We start from the raw sequence: 17,021 nt of genomic DNA, 5'->3' as shown, positions 1-17,021 counted from the left end.
ATCCCTACCATAGTCATATGTCAAGGCCAATTTTAGGAGGAAGCCAAGTAATTTCCCGGTATGTTTTGGGATCCTTGGGAAAACTGAAGTGCCCAGAAGAAAACCCAAACACGGGTCAGTTACTCCATGCAAGTGAATGGTGCTTCTGATCCCTACTTTAGGTTAGATCATTTATGACCATTTGTATGTTTGCAGTCTTGATTACCAGGGAACAAAACCCATTACTTTTTTTTTATAAAGCCACCATTAAAAAAAGGCCAGTGGGGATTTTTGAACAAAAAGGTGTCAATTTGAATCTAAGATCACCACCCTTTATTAATAGGCCCCTAATGTCATGGAGGAAGAATTCCCATCTCTTTAATGTGACTTGGCACTTCTGTGTATCATGCACTGCGCCAGGAAAGAGTTACTCTTCCTAAGCTAAGAGGAGAGATACTTTTTCCCCCTTCCTTTCATAGTTTTGAAATTCAAATTGAATGCAATTTTCAGCTCATTTGAGCCAGAATATACAGTTGCCGAGCTTCAGTGGCTCTCAAATTCAAACTCACAGGAGAAAACAGATATCATCTGTCGCGGAGGCCAAGAAGGAGGAGGAGAGTGCGAGCCGCTACTCGCAGGAGCTGTGGCTCTCCCGCAGCCGCTGCACTCAGCCTGTCACTGATAAAACAATTACATAGTCAATGGGAACTTGGAATCGGCAGCATGAAGAGGGGATTGCAGAAAAGACAAGCCGAGTGCCGGACACTTCAGAATTCAGTGGATGTTATTTTTCATTTCTGGAGATTAGTAATAAATTATTTACTGAGGGGCGCAGGTGATGGATTGAGTTATATTATGAATAGGGTTAGGTGAGCCATTGAAGAATAATCTTGTAATTATTTTAAGGGGCCTAAAGTGGAGCTGCTTGTGTTGCCTTAAGCAACTAATCAGATAATCTCTTTCAGTTTCTTAAATACTCAGAAAGAATCAAGGTTGGAAATTGGTACAAATAAGTTAAGCACACCACACATGATACACTCCGGTAATAAGGCTCCCCATTTCCCCTTTTATGTCCTATAAAACTGTGTAACATGGGGGCCTGCCTTAAAGCTCAAACCTAACTTTTGCTCATTAATACAAAGATCCCTCTTTTTCCAAAATTGGATAGCTGAAACCCCCATAGCAAACCTTAGTAGGTGCGGTAACTTTGAATGAATATTTCTGGGCTGGTGGATTGCAAATGCTTTTAAAGCTTGTCCTCCCCATCCATATAGTCTCCAGTCTACCACTTTATTTATCCAGGGCTGCTGCTATGATGCCGACATATCAGCCCATAGCTCTATGGAATCAAAATAGTTTTTTAGTGTACACACATCAGTTGCAACGTGTTCAAATTATAGGTGCCAGGGAGAAAAGTAACATATTCTGTATCCTCCCTCAACATTGCATGGGTCCCATATCTCAAACCACTCTACCAAAAGAAATGTGGGACTTTGTTAGGAGGCTGATTGTGCCAGAGTCACCCAGGACTCCCTATGCTATTATTGACTGTTTGTTAGGAGATCAAGGAATTAATTGTCTGCCCTCTGCTCAGTAGGTTTCAGCATCCCCTGCTTCCCTTTAGCCATGCAGCCTCCACCTGAGATGTTTGTTTCTTAGCATCCCCAGCACATACACTGAGGCTGTGCACAGCTGATTTGGAGTTATGCTTTAACCTTTGTACCAGGGTTTCTTCCTGCCCTCCCATGGGCTACTGGGGCTTTAAAGCCTTTCTGCTCCCAGTCACCAGTTGCCTGTTGTAGTTTATGGATTAGCCGGCCTGCTGCTGGTGCAATTATCTGTTGAATTTACCAATGCTGACGTCTGTTTCCTGACCTTGTGATTGTATGCTGCTTAGACCAACCTTTGCCTGTGACTCTGCTTTGTATTTACCCTTATATGCCTTGTTTGGCGGACTGATTACCCATGTACTTATCTTCTGTTGTACTCATCTGTATTGCTTTATTTTATATCTTATTTCAAATGTAATAATAAAAGAGTAAAGTAATTACGCTGAACTAATGAAAACTCCATCCAATGGCTTATTTACAAATCTTGACACCTAATACAATATCAAAGATAAAAAAGGCATGCTTAACATCATAAAAGTTACAAGTAAGTACAATGATAACTTAAAATAAGTGTTCACAGAAAATATTTGAATACCTGATGGTGATAAAATAAAGCACAATAAAATCATGCAAGACAATTCAAATAATGCAAGAGTAGATATAGTATGTGCAATTGTTGCTCAGCAGATTTTATACCTTTATTTTTTTCTTTTTTTGAATTTTAGATTGCAACTGCCTTGAATCAAAACTTCTCTAAGATCTTCTGTACAAGTTTTTTTTTTGTTTCTAAATTTTGTTGCATCATCGTGCCTCATCTCTGTTCGCTCCTCTGGTTTGGTGAGTGAAATTGTACACATTTTACTTTCTTTGCTCAGTTGCTACCCATATTTTGTGGGATAATTTATCTGTCCAGATAACAAAAGTCAAATTTGTGATTTTATTTGGTGTGACATCACAGCCCATAGGAACTGCTGATTGCCTACTTGGTTGTACATTATTTTTTACATCAGCCATTTGGATAAGCTTGATTCATTACAAATTGTTATTAGGTTTGATAGGCAGTGGACCCTGTTTTCAGTGGAGCTGTTTAAAGCACCTTACTGCTGCTTTTCTAATGGCATAGCTTTTTAGTAATCCCAAGATAGCAGCTGTGAAACTCTGTGTAAAAATCATTTTTACCTCTAAAAGTTTCTGATTCCCTGATTTCCTTTTCTAATTTGCTGGAACCCCATTAAATAGAAATATGATGATGTCATAAGTAGGGTCAGATGCTTTTGTCATTGACAGGCATATAGGGCTGAGCCAATCCAGTGGCCAGAGAACAACATCTGTCATAGTCTGGCAGCCAGATTGGCTGAGCAATATTATACATGTCATCGTTCAGTGGATTGTCTAAGCTGTACTATACCTGTCATTGACAGTTATTGTATGGCTCATTAAAAAATATTAATATTAATTCTAAATCTGAATGGATCTCTCAACTGAATAAACCAAATTTGATCCAAGTCGTGATTTATGTGCTGTGAGCATCTCAATTCATAAAGCATTACATATCTTTTATCCTGGTATGTTCACTTTTTGAAATAAGCCTACAACATACAGGTAGACTTAACACACTACAAATCAGACCTCACAAAGTAAAGTTGATTTTTACACAGAGTTTCACAGCTGCTACCTAATGATTGGGGATCGGAAATTTGTGCCTATATATATATATATATATATATATATATATATATAAGCTGCATTGTTTTTAATAGCTTGATTTTGTGAGTAGGACTGATTAGCAGGACATTCACCACCAACTCTGGGAAGCAGTGAGGGTTTTAGGAGAGTTTTTAGTCTATTTGCATATCAGTGTACCTTGGAAAATGCTGAAAGGATATAAACTGACCTGCAAAGTCCTATATATGCATTCTGTTCACTGTAAGTAGCACTATTTTGGTCTTCACAAGCTTACTGCCTATCAAACCTAATACTCTACTTCACCAACAAATGTTTTACTCAACTGTTTTCTTTTGAGTTTTTTTCATATGTAGGTAGTAGTTGCCTCACAGTACTTTGGATTGGTAATTCATTTACAGCCCAGTTTTGTAGGGTCTGGCATGCTCTGGCTTCTTGGAAAACCTAAATTGCTATGGTTTAACAAGCCTTTGAGTCAGATCAGTGCTAGAACAGATGCATTAATCACATTAGGAGGCATTTTCTATATGCTCCTTAAACACTAATTCTTCTACATAAGGCATAAATCCCCTTTGCTGTCAATGAGAGGTTTTTACTTGTGACGTTGTAGCATTTGCAATGCCCCCTAATGCTCAGAAAAGCTACTAATACCATCAGGTGATTTAAAGGAGAACTCCAGAAAGAATGCAAACTTTACTTAAAGTTATTAGGTATTGTAAAGTATAAAGTTCTTACATTTTTAGGCCTACAGGGCTAGCAACGTAATCTTTTGTACTGCACTTGTGACTGCAACTGCAATGAACCGCAATGCTAGTGCTGAGACCCTTGCTACAGTTTCTAGCATCTTACAACTACAAGAATTACAGTACTCAGTATCTGCCACCAAGAGCAAGTCAGCTTTCAGTTTGGAATTTGGGTTATGATCTCTGTGTGTGACATTTGGTCACTGGTTCTTCAGATCTACATAGCGCCATGCAGTTCTTATTTTTTATTTTAAATATTTACCTCTTGTCTGAATTCAGTGACTTGATCACATGCTTGCCTATTTGGGGTAAAGTTAAGAAATAGGTAACTGGCGTGCCTTCTCTGATTCACTTTTTATTAAACTAAGCCAATCTCTCCAGCTTCTTTCCTTAGTCTAATTTAAAACCCATCCACCGACCCAAGTACTTAGACTGTACTGGTAGTAATTGTCTTCTTGGCAGTTACAGTCTCAAATCTCAGTGATGTTTGTACCTGTACAAGTCCCTATTGAGATGAATGGGGTTACACTTCTGCACTAGAATTCTTGGCTTATTGTAACCACAACCAAAATACCTGTTCTTGGCTCCAGGGGTGGGAGGGGGTTGAGAGCAGTCATGTCATATTCTTCATGAAATAAGGTCGCATTCTTGTCCAATATCTGGAACACTGGATGTTTTGTAATAGCAAATACAGAAGAAGAAGAAGCTTCAGGGGAGCATTGAAGGGGTGAGATTGGTGAGAATGGTAACCAATATATTTAATTGTCACCAATGTGCATGCTCACTAAGATACAGTAGAATCGGAGCAGTATGTGATCACATGGCCTCCAAGAGAACAAAAGCTAGAATATAGATAGAATATAGAATATGTACAGTAACTTCCATAACCAGGGTCCCGGACCATGAGCCATCTTTTTCTTGAGCAAGAGTATATTGAAAAAAATGGCTCAGTTACATATATGTGAAAAAAATTATGTAATAATGGTAAATATATTTAAAACATTCTTAAGTTATACTTAAAAACCTATGAGAAGTTTGAATTTCCTATTTGAACAATGAGACAGCAGCTAAGGATTCAGTGTCAATTTAAATCACCTAATTGGGTTTCTCTAGGATTGGGCACGATTTACAAAGCTAAACTTCTTCATCGGTGTAAAGAAGCGACATTCACGGAACTGACCTTTTTATCCAGAAGGCATTTGCACCATTCCCAAAGTTAACTTTAATATTTATTTAAGGAACTAGCACCATTCACCTAGCTAACCTCTTCATATGTGTAAGAAACCATAATCTTTCGAAGAGCCGACCTCCCCATATATGTATAAAACAACATCACTAATAAATTTGACCTGTATACCATTTACACAAACTAACCTTAATACCTATGCAAGTAACCAGCACCATTCACATATTGATCTCATCATCTATGCACGTAACCAGCACCATTAACACACCAACCTCATCATCTATGCAAGGAACTGGTACCATTTACACACCAAAATCATCATCTATGTAAGGAACTCGTAGCATTTACAAGGATCGATCTCATCATCTGCAAGGAACCAGCACCATTAACACACCAACCTCACCATCTAAGGAACCACCACCATTCACATATCAAACTCATCACCTATGCAAGGAACTGGTACTATTTACACACCAAAATCATCATATATGTAAGGAACCATCACCATTAACACACCAACCCCACCATCTAAGGAACCACCACCATTCACATATCTGATCTCATCATCTATGCAAGGAACAAGCACCATTACCACACCAACTTCATCACCTATGCAAGGAACTGGTACCATTTACACACAGAAATCATCATCTATGTAAGGAACCATCACTATTAACACGCCAACCCCACCATCTAAGAATCCACCACCATTCACATATCTGATCTCATCATCTATGCAAGGAACAAGCACCATTCACACATCGATTTAATTATCTATGTATTGAACCAGCACCAATAACACACCGACCCCATCATCTAAGGACCCAGCACCATTCACATTTCTATTTCATCATCTATGTGAGAAACCAGCACTATTCCAATATTTACCACTTAATTAATGTAAGGAACCAGTACCATTTACAGAACATCCTTTAAAGTTAAAAGCTTTAAAAAAGTTAGCCGTAAGTCACAATTGTTGATTCAGGCAAGACATCTGTGTTCCCGCACATCACAAGCATTTGTTTTGCATCTATACACAGCATTACAGATCGCTATTATTTGCAAACAACATTCTCAGGTGCGCTCTCTGTTGCCATACAATGGGAGATGATGAATTATTTTTAGAAATACTTTTTCCCCTTAGCTGTTGGTTGATGCTCAGAACTTTTTTTGTGTTGCACAAATTGCAAAAGCTAGTTTTATCAATGGAAATCTTGTCTACTTGTGTGATCTATGGAAGATTTTTTTTTGTAGAAATAAATGCTTAAAGGAAACCTTTATGGAAAGAGATATAAAGGCTTCATTGCTAGTTCTTATTCTCAAAATGCTAGTTCTGTGGCTGTTATGTTTTCCATTCTGCAAAATAATTAGATGTCCCTTACCTGCAGGATGAATGGGAATAACAACATTTGACTTGAGTCTGAAAAATGTTTGAAATTTTAGTTGTAACTATTTGGGATGTGGTACCATATATTGGGCCAATGATATTTATCCCACCATTAAGCAGACTTAACCGATACAGTGGGTGATAGTATCAGGTCAGGAACAGCTGGCTACTTTAGTAGCCAGACAGTCAGCATCTTCAGAAGAGAACTGGCATGACCCCATGTGTCTCTTAGGAAAGACTGATTTTAAATCAGGCTAATAGAATAGCATCCAACTCACCTATCCCAGTCCATATTGAATGTCTCCAGCCAAAACCTTACATATGAATATAGTAGGTAACAGTTACCCACTTGGTTAGTTTTTGGGGTTCCTACTTTTCCCTGATCAATCAAAACATAAAGCGTTACAGAAAGGGTTAGTGTTAAGGTTACATGAAAGCAATTTGTTAGGGCTTTGGGATAGGCTCATGGGGGAGTTAATGAGAGCGTTAGCATAAGGGTTACAGGAAGCCTAAGTATGAACATTACAGGAAGGATTAGTTAGAGGGTAAATATTAGGGTTACAGGAAGGGTAAGTAGTAGGATTGGTATTCAAATGAAAGGAAGGGTCAGTAAAAGTGCTGTTGCGGGGTTATAAGAATCATTAGTTGGAGGGTTGATGTAAGGGCTACCAGAGGGGTTTTGTGGAGAGTTACAGGAAAAGTTAGTGTTACAGAGAAGTGGGTTAGTGTTAAGGTTACAGGAAGAGTTAATACGAGCATTAGTGTTACAAGAAAGGTAAGTAATAGGGTTATAGGTAGATTACAGAAAAGGTCTGTAGGTGGTTGGTGAAACCTGAAGGTTGGTGAAAGGGCTAGAGGAAGGGTTTATTGGAGGATTACAGGAATGGATGGAGTTACAGAGGAGGTTAGTGGTAAGGCTAAAGGGTGGGTAATGTTAGGGTTACAAGAAAGATTAGTGATAAAATTACAGGAAGAATTGGTGGAAAGGTTAGTGGTGCATATTTAGGAAGGGTTGGGTTACAAGAAGAGATAGTTTTAGGGTTGCAAAAAGAGTTAATATTAGAGTTGCAGAGGGAGTTAGGTTTTAGGGTTACAAAAAAAGGTCAATAGAACGTTAATTTTTAATTTTAATTTAATAATTAAATGTTAATTTTTTGGGGCTACAAGTATGATTAGTGTTAAGGGTTACAGGAAGGGTAAGTCAAAGGGTTATTGTAGGGTTGGTGGGAGGGTTGGTGTAAGGCCTACCAGAGGGGTTTAGTGGGGGTTTCAGGAAGGGTTAGTATTACAGAACAGACTAGTGGGTTAGTGGTAAGGTTAAAGGAAAGATCAGTAAAAGGTTACAGAGAAGGTGAATGGGAACATTGGTGTTAGGGCTACAGGGAGGGTTTATTGGAGGATTTCAAGAATGGTTTGTGTTACAGAGGAGGTTAATGGGAAGGTTAAAGGGATGGTAGTGGGTTAGTGTTAGGGTTACAGGAAGTATTGGAGAAAAGTTAGTGTTAGATATTCAGAAAGGGTTGTTGTTAAGGTTACAGGAAGGGCTAGTTTTAGGGTTACAAGGAGGGTTAGTATGAGAGGTAAAGAGGGGTTTTGGTTACAGAAACAGTTAGTTTAGGGTTACAGGAAAGGGTAAAATAAATGTAGTTTTAGGGCTACAAGGAAAGGGTTAGGTTGCAGGGAGCGGTAGTGTTAAGAGTTACACAAAGAGTTAGTCGGAAGGTAGTTTTAGGGCTACAAAGTTACAGAAGGGGTTAGTATGAGAGTTATAGAAGGGGTTAGGTTACAGGCAAAATTAGTGTTAGGGTTACAGGAAAGGCTAGTAGTTTTAGGAATTAAGGGTTATAGTGAGGGTTACAGAAGGGGTTAGGTTACAGGGAGCGTTAGTGTTAAGGGTTACAGGAGGGCTTAGTTGGACGGTTGGTGTTAGGGTTACAGAGGGGGATAGTATGAGAGTTACAGGGGGGTTAGGGTTACATGGAGAATTAGTGTTAGGGTTACAGTAAGGCTTAGTTGAAGGGATAGAGTTAGGGTTACAGAGGAGGTTAGTATAACAGTTACATAGGGGTTAGGTTACATAGAGAACTAGTGTTAAGCGGTACAGGAAGGGTTAGTATGAGGGTTAGTTTTAGGAATTAAAGAAGGGTTAATGTAAGAGTTACAGAAGGGGTTAGGTTGCAGGGAGCATTGGTATTAAGGGTTAAAGGAGGGCTTAGTTGGAGGGTTAGTGTTAGGGTTACAGAGGGGGTTATTATGAGAGTTACAGGGGTTAGGTTACAAGGAGAATTAGTGTTAGGGTTACAGGAAGGGTTAGTATGAGGGTTAGTTTTGGGATTAAAGGACGGGTTAATGTGAGGGTTGCAGAGGGGGTTAGGTTACATGGAGAATTAGTGTTAGGGTTACAGGAGGACTTAGTTGGAGGGTTAGTTTTAGGAATTAAAGAAGGGTTAATGTGAGAGTTACAGAAGGGGTTGTTGGAGGGTTAGTGTTAGGATTACAGAGGGGGTTAGTACGAGAGTTACAGAAGGGGTTAGGTTGCAGGGAGCTTTGGTATTAAGGGTTAAAGGAGGGCTTAGTTGGAGGGTTAGTGTTAGGGTTACAGAGGGGGTTAGTATGAGAGTTACAGAGGGGTTAGGTTACATAGAGAATTAGTGTTAGGGTTACAGGAAGGGTTAGTATGAGGGTTAGTTTTGGGATTAAAGGACGGGTTAATGTGAGGGTTGCAGAGGGGGTAGGTTACAGGGAGCGTTAGTGTTAGGATTACAGAGGGGGTTAGTATGAGAATTACAGAGGGGTTAGGGGTACATAGAGAATTAGTGTTAAGGGGTACAGGAAGGGTTCATAAAAGGGTTAGTTTTAGGGTTACAAGGGGGGTCAATGTGAGGGTTGCAGAGGGGGGTTAGGGTTACACGAAATATTAGTAGGAATGGAGTTTTGGTATAGGGAATAGCTCTCCTTTGCTCTGTAACAGAAATACATCTGATTTCTCGTACTGAAAAAATCTGTATGCTGGCATTTCTCTTTTATAAATAAAAACAGAAGACGATGAGGTGTACTCGGCTGCTCTGCTTCTTTATAAGGATTAGACTTCTCCATCCTATTTATTTTTTCATCTGATGGAGGGAATGATATTACTAATAAACAGAGTAGCATTTATTTGTGCGTGTTTGAAACTCCTGGAATTGCCATGGCAACAATAATTTTAATTATGGAGAGCTGAGATGATAACATGTATATCAGATGTGACTGAGTTTTCCCTGTAGACCGAGCTCTGATTAGACATTTGAGGGAAGCTTTGTATGCGGATTCCCCTTGCAGGCTGGATTTTATTATCTGCTTTAGCAGACAGCTGTTTTGCTCCTGCTATGAACCCACACTAATGTAATGAATGGAATTGGCTTAAAAGGCCATTGGACATCACCAGAGAAAGATAAACGCCAACACTGAGGTGTAACAAGGTATTGTTGGTGTTCTGGGTGAAGAATTTGTAACAATGGAATATGGGGAAATTCAGACCAAGCCCAATTTTTGTGATTTTATTTGCGTTGGTGGAGGTATAATTGGGGCAATACAGGAGGGACCGATTACCGCTAAGAATCCTGGGAATTAATGTTACACCAGTAAAAAAAAAGCAAAATACATAAAAGTAACACTATGTAATGTGATTGATATTGGTAGAATAAATACCGATATCTGGTGAGGGTTTTTATATTATTTTCTTGACATTAAAGCAGAGCTATTAAAAAGTGCAAGCAGGCAGGATTTTTTGGGGGGGATGTCTCCTTTGCAATAAAACATACTTACCTGCCGGTGTAGGATGCTAGGATATACTCAAAGGGAGGAATTTACAACACTGCATTAAAGCAACCAATCCCTCTGCCCTATCTCAGTCTTCACGGGGCTGCCAGCCAATAGAAAAGACAGCAAAACTTTGACTACAGACAGCACCGCCTCTGTTGTTAAATCCCTCCCACAGTGAGCTGCAATGTCTGGGATGGGGGAACATGTGAGATACAGATAAAGAAGGATTTGGCTCAGTAAAAGAAGATATTACATAGTAAGTAAGTGGATTTGGCATTTGTTTAAACTACAAGAGCATTTAGTTGTACTTTAGGTCCAACAATGGCAGGCCTGCACCTACCAACACAGCGGGGGTCTTTTGGGCCCTCAAATTTCCTATTAACAGATTGAGGTCTCACAATGGCTCACCTCCTACTTTCTGTGACTACTAGAACTGCCCCTCCTCATGTGAACACATGGTTCCAATAGCTATTAGGATGTACTAGAAAATGTAGTATGTCATGTATTGTTGTTGCTACTTTGGGCATCACATGGTTACATCTGATTGACCCCCCACTGACTACATTTAGATATGAGAGGAAATACTTGCAATGCAGTGTGCAAGCACCGCTCAGACATTTATTAACTTCTGGAGCAAGCTGTGCTTTGATATGCAAAAATCAACAACTGCAGAGTTTGTCTTGGTCATTAAAGAGTTACAGGATGTTGCAGAAAGAGCTCAGTGCTTAAGATCACCCACAACCTCATCAACACTGGCTGGTTTACAGGAGACTTGCCCCTCTTACCAGTGGTGGAGTAATATTTTAGAATCAGCAATAGAGGTGGAGATAGCACAGAACAGATAAAATATGAGTAAGAAGGTTCTACTTGCACTACATTCCCCTATGTACCGCTTCCTCTGCAGCAAGGAAAACAGCAGTGACATCACCAAATCTCATAAGACTGGCAGTCCAAGGCAGATACACTTTTGATGATTTTATACTACAGATATACAGCCATGAGGCTTAAGCAAAAGGAACACGAAGGCACAGGAAGTTTACTATTTTGTTTTTAGGAGGAATACAAGGCAAACCATGAATTGTGTATTGCTTAGACACAAATAACATCTCTAGATGTTTTCTATAAGAACAACTAATTTAAAATTACTTAAAATTAGTTTTTGAGTTTAATAATTTCCAATAAGTACATAGCTGCAATAAAGGCTGGTTTCATTTTTTAACTCCAAATTTGCTATGAAATCATTTGGACAATGCAGAATAAACAAATTTTGTTTTATCATCACAAAAAAAATTAATGTTTTGTAGGTTTATTCTTTCTATTTACAATTTAAAGAATAAGCACTGGCCCATCAGATATAATTAGTTTGCAAAAACCAGGCAGATTGAAGCTCTTATAAAATAATTTGCAATGCTTGTGTTGATCATTGTGTAATTCAGAATGTGAACATCATTCCGGAATGCAGAAAACAAGTGACAAAATTCCATTCTCCATCCCTCTGATACTCTCCATCTTTAGTCTGTCGTTAAGAGACAGAGGGAGCGTGAGATGGAAAGCCATTAGACCTATCAGCTTGATCTGTATGGATACCCCATCTGTTTTTTTCTTAAATCCTTATCTGTGAATCATTAAAACTGAAATTGTTCCTCCCAGGTGGAAGAACAAAATTAAATGAGTTCTCGGTAATAAGGGCAAACATACTTTTTCTAATTATTTAGCAATTAATATAATACCCAACAGGCAATAACTTGCGGGCAAGGAGGGAGAATCTTTGGTCTGGTGTTAATGGCACTTGTTTTAAAGTGGCAGGCTGTGATTAATGAGTGTAGCAAGTGTGTGACAACACTTTCTATAGGAAGGCTCTTTGGAAATACATAATGCGCAGCACGGGCTATGACTGTACCGGGTGTTTTATTTTTTTTTTCATCTGTCAGATCCGTTTATTAGATATTGCAGATTTTGCTGAGGAATTACGTCCATGACAATAATTATAACTGATAATGGGATGTAATGGATATTATAAGTGCCGTCTCTTGGGTAGAGATGCTGATTAGCTGTACATTCCTGGGTTCACCAACATTGGACAAACTGATAATAGCTTAAAGTCAAACTCTGGATAAAAAGCTGAATTGAAATTTGTGAACTGTTTTGCTTGCCCAAAAATTTTCAATTCTGGCTTGTGATGGTCACCATTGCTGTACAGACTCACAAGGCCGGTAAACTCACTTTTCTTTGCTGAGGTTAAGCAACACAGATTGATTACCGATTCATTAATGACCCACTGAGCTATTTCCATATTCTCCAAATGTAAATACAAACCACATATCATAGCACTAGCTGAGAGAAATGTCATTGTAGTGACAGTGATCAGCAAACTGCGCCAACTCTGATTACCATGGATTTTTAAGAAAAAAAATATATGTGTTTTCATTTTAAATACAATTTTTCCTATTGTCTGGGCTATCTTTTCTACATTTTTTATTTAAATATTACAAGGAATGGAATAAAAGTAATATGTATTCCTTTACTTATTTCCCAGGGTGCATGGCCAGCTATATGGACGGTCCCTTATTAGGTACTGACATCCCTATCTGGTGGGTGTCTTATCAAAAAAGCTTTCAAAAGATGCCGACATACCCCATCAAGCATTTAGGATGATGCCCTGTTCCCAACTTTGAGCCCTCCTACTGTTGGGGGAAGGCAGGGGACAGGGAAAGTGGTGGTGGTACACACTTTCGGGACACTCATTTTCTTTTCAAGCAGGTTTAAAGCCTGAGAAAATAGTTTTATTATTGATAGAATATCCCATGCATGCTAATAGACCTGATAAGCAGCTCAAAGGCCTTCTGCTGTTCGATACTCTGGAATGTGGGCACTGGAAAATTTCCTGGAACTTCCGATAGGTTCGCAAAATTTCAGCAAAACGATTTTGCGGACCCATTAGAAGTTCCAGGAAATCATTACAGGAGGATTCCCAGGGCTGCATTCATTCATGCAGCCCTGAGAATCCTCCTGTGTGAGATTCCCAGGCACTAGAGTTTAATTAACCTCTAGTGCCTGGGGATCACACACAGGAGGATTACCAGGGCTATCTAAGTGAATGCAGCCCTGGGAATCCTCCTGTTAGTGTGCGATCAAGTGTCATCAGGATTTTCCTTTCCTCAGCCAATCAAAGAGCACTAGAGGTTTGGAATGGGGAGACTTGTCGCCATTTAACCTCTAGTGCCAGGGATCGCACACTAAGCTGATCAATAAATGCAGCCGTGGCTGCATTCATTGATCAGCACAGCCCGCGGGACTTTTTTTTAGAAAATTGTTTTTTTTTAAAGGAAAATTCAATCTCGATCGGCGAATTTAAAAATCTCACTCACTCATTCCTAGTGGGCGGGTCCTTGGAGTCTTGTCTCCATACCGAACTTCTAAATGGCAAATTTAGTAGGGTGAATGGTTGGAATAGAACATATTTCTACCTCCTCCCCCTTTCTTTATTAAACCCACCAATTGCAGAGTTTGTCCCCATTTCTAAACCCTCCCTTCTTTTTCTTTACCTCCCTGTCACGATTTGATTGACTGGAACCAAAGCCCCACAGACACATGGGCTCCCGACATGATCCCTTCTGTACCCAGACGCAGGGCAATGCTTAAATCCAACTCAAAATGAATTCATGGAGCACAACATAATGTAGGTGTAGATGACTGCAGCTGATATTTTCTCCCTCAGCCTGGACTCGTCATCAGCGGCCCTGCTACACATGTGTCGCTCTGTGCTTTGAGACCCGGGAAGAGTCTGTTATAACGACATCAGCAGGGGGCTAATGAAAAAGCTTTGTTGATTTTAACGAATTGCAAGCAACTGTAGCCAAAATAAATATAATCTTCTTTTTGGATTAGTTGTTACAGATGATTTTACCTACTAACTATGATTAACGGGCCTTCGCAGACGGGAGACGTAGCTGCTCCCTAGTGACTTTACCCTAAAAAGCAATAAATGGGCATAAGATATATAAACAGTGACACATCAGCTATTAAAAAATAAGCAGGAAAAAATTATTGTTCCTAATTTCACCAAAAAAATCCATATGTTCTCGGCATCATTCTAAATTAAAGATTTAAAATGTGATCTTGTGCTTCTCACACTAATCCCGATAAAACCTTTATTTGTTTAGGTTTTGATAGAGTAAGAAAGGATTTGAACCTCTGTCAAGCCTTTGCTGCTGTTAGGGAGATTCATTATTTTTTTTTTTTTTTTTTTGTTGATCAAGGTAGCCAAGAAGGATGGGGATGGGAAATCCAAGGAAATCCAAAATTTCTCCCAGAACAAGAGGTGGGGGAAATCTTTCATCTGGAACACCTGTTTGATAATCAACTGTCCAAGAGTGGAAAAACTCTTACTTTGGGAGATTTCTCTAACTTCCTCTAAAACAAAAGAAAGGAAAAATTCACCAATGGCACACAGATCACCGAAAAATAGCCTAGAAGGGGTTTTAGTCCCGCTTTGCCATTGTTTTGGTTATACTTGACTATACGTTTTGCCAGAAGGGGAGTAGAATAGGGAGAGAAGCTCAAAGTTGGGCCTTCATGTAGTCTCCAAGGTTGTTTAAAAATTATTTAATATGCAACTCTCATTAGGATTTCAGATGACCCATTACTCCCACGTCAAATGGTCAAGTTTAGACAAAACAAAGAAAGCTAAATAAGGTGTGGGGTGGAGAGATATAACCGTGGTGCCTTGGGAGCCAATTTAAAACAAATAGGCTAACTTAATAAGTTGTGGATGGGCCCCAAAGTTTTATTTGGTTTCTTAAAGCATACATACATATTGCATTTGTAACCTTGTAACCCCAACAAGTGACCTTTACTTCCCAAGGCACCTCAACTCAGTGCCTGTGTATGCACATGTAGGCATTGTATTGCATTTGGGCCCCTATAGAAAAAAAAAAAGATGCTCCCAAAACTTTGTGCACAGAGAGTCTAACAAGCATTGCTTGTGCTCTTACATTCCCAGTTGCATTCACATGTATGTGAAGCCATTTCTTATAAGGCTTCTAAAGGCTTGTGCAGGACTTACCACAAAAAAAGAAAGAAAAAATGGCTTCCTCCAGAATAAAAGTCTTCCTTCTCTACAAAGTTCAACGTAAGCAGCCAACTGATATATAAGGGGTGCAGCAGTCACGGCCTGGTCCCTAACCTTGGGTTCTGAAACCTTTTTACTTCCTGGTTACATCCTACCATTAAAATGTATTGTTGCTACAAGTACCAGGCAATTATTTATTACATTTTGTCACTGTGGTGTTTTATTTACTTTTTCTTTTTTTTTTTTTTTTGCTCTCCATTAGACACCTGCATATTATTCCTCGCTTTGCCCAGGAATTATTTTCTCCTCTCTCTCTCCCAGCATCACATCATCTTTCTCTGCTGTACAGAGAGACATTTGCTGCTGTAATTTGCACAGAAGTTCCAAGGACAAGACCCGGCCACTCTTTCTGCTGGCAGTTGGTATCAGTCTGTTGGTGTCCCACGGCTGTCAAGAGCACCTTGACTTGTCTTGATGGGTGTTTTATTTTAGGAAGTAAACAGATCATATATGCCGGTGTTCAGCGAAATGAACAAATGCAGAGATTTGATATTTTTTTTGTTATGATTCATGTTGATATTCTATTTTTTATCTCATTGTTTGGCCAAAATATCATGTATTTTTTATTTTTTTATATGAGGCTAAGGCTTTGCATGCAATTTTGTTTAGACTTGGAAAATAAAAGAGACTTAAAGGGACATAGTTGCATATAAAGAATTGCTTATAAAGGTGGTGGCAAAAAGGAAAAGTATAAATGCTCAACTATCCCGCTGGCCATATTGCCTAATGCCACCCTGTTGTTGATGAATTGCCAACCCCCCATATTCCTGTAGTGGCATGCCAATGTGGAGAACACTCCCAGAAGTGTCGGCAAATTCTGCTCGGCAATGTTGTACTCCTTTTTTTCCAGGGTTTTTTTGGGTAACAATACGTGGCAGCTTTATAGAATCAGCCCTGTAGAGTTCATATTTACTTTTTATTCTCTAAACGCTACTTGCCCAGATCACCAGAGAGACAGACAAAAATGTCTGTATGTAGATGAGTGTTTATGATGGTCCATCATGACCCATTTATTTATCTTATCTTTCTTAGATGTGCCCATCTTCATTAGGATGAACATGTACTAAACAAGTCTGGACAAGAGGCAAATATTCAACTCTCCATATTGCTGAAACTGTTTTTATAAAGAACGGTTGGGTGGCTTCAGGCACTGGAAGAATAGCTTTTAAAGGACAGGTTAACATTTAATGATACATCCACACCAAATTGGGTCATTGGAAGACCCATGGTAAGATAGTTGACCTCTTTTTAGGAATGAATAGGATTTATCCACCTTTGTGCAGAAAATGTGAAAGCCAAGATGTCCCCAACTTTTGCTGTTTGGCCACCTAGGTCACACAGTGTCTTAATATCTGTGTGGCAAGTAAATGACCTTACAAAAAAGTGAAGTTGTTGTTTAAGCTGAATTATTGGGCATCCATACCTCATGCGAAATGGCTAAAAAAAAACAGCTAAAGGACAGCTTTACTGGTGGGATATGGAGGCTAGGGATGAGCGAGCA

General features: G+C 39.2%; 1 protein-coding gene across 1 annotated transcript in view; it reads left to right on the top strand.

Moving 5' to 3' along the window:
* Nucleotides 1–2,321: 2,321 nt before the first annotated feature.
* Nucleotides 2,322–17,021, top strand: part of ESRRG (estrogen related receptor gamma) — a 371,154-nt gene continuing 356,454 nt past the window's right edge. Inside the window, exon 1 of the mRNA XM_072409871.1 lies at nucleotides 2,322–2,426. The gene's annotated coding sequence lies outside the window, so the exon portion shown is untranslated. The remainder of the gene's footprint in view (nucleotides 2,427–17,021) is intronic.

This window comes from Pyxicephalus adspersus, chromosome 4 (genome assembly GCF_032062135.1).
Source record: "Pyxicephalus adspersus chromosome 4, UCB_Pads_2.0, whole genome shotgun sequence".
Taxonomy (NCBI): domain Eukaryota; kingdom Metazoa; phylum Chordata; class Amphibia; order Anura; family Pyxicephalidae; genus Pyxicephalus; species Pyxicephalus adspersus.
Note: the sequence above shows the minus strand (reverse complement) of the source record. Positions and strands in the feature narration are given on the sequence as shown.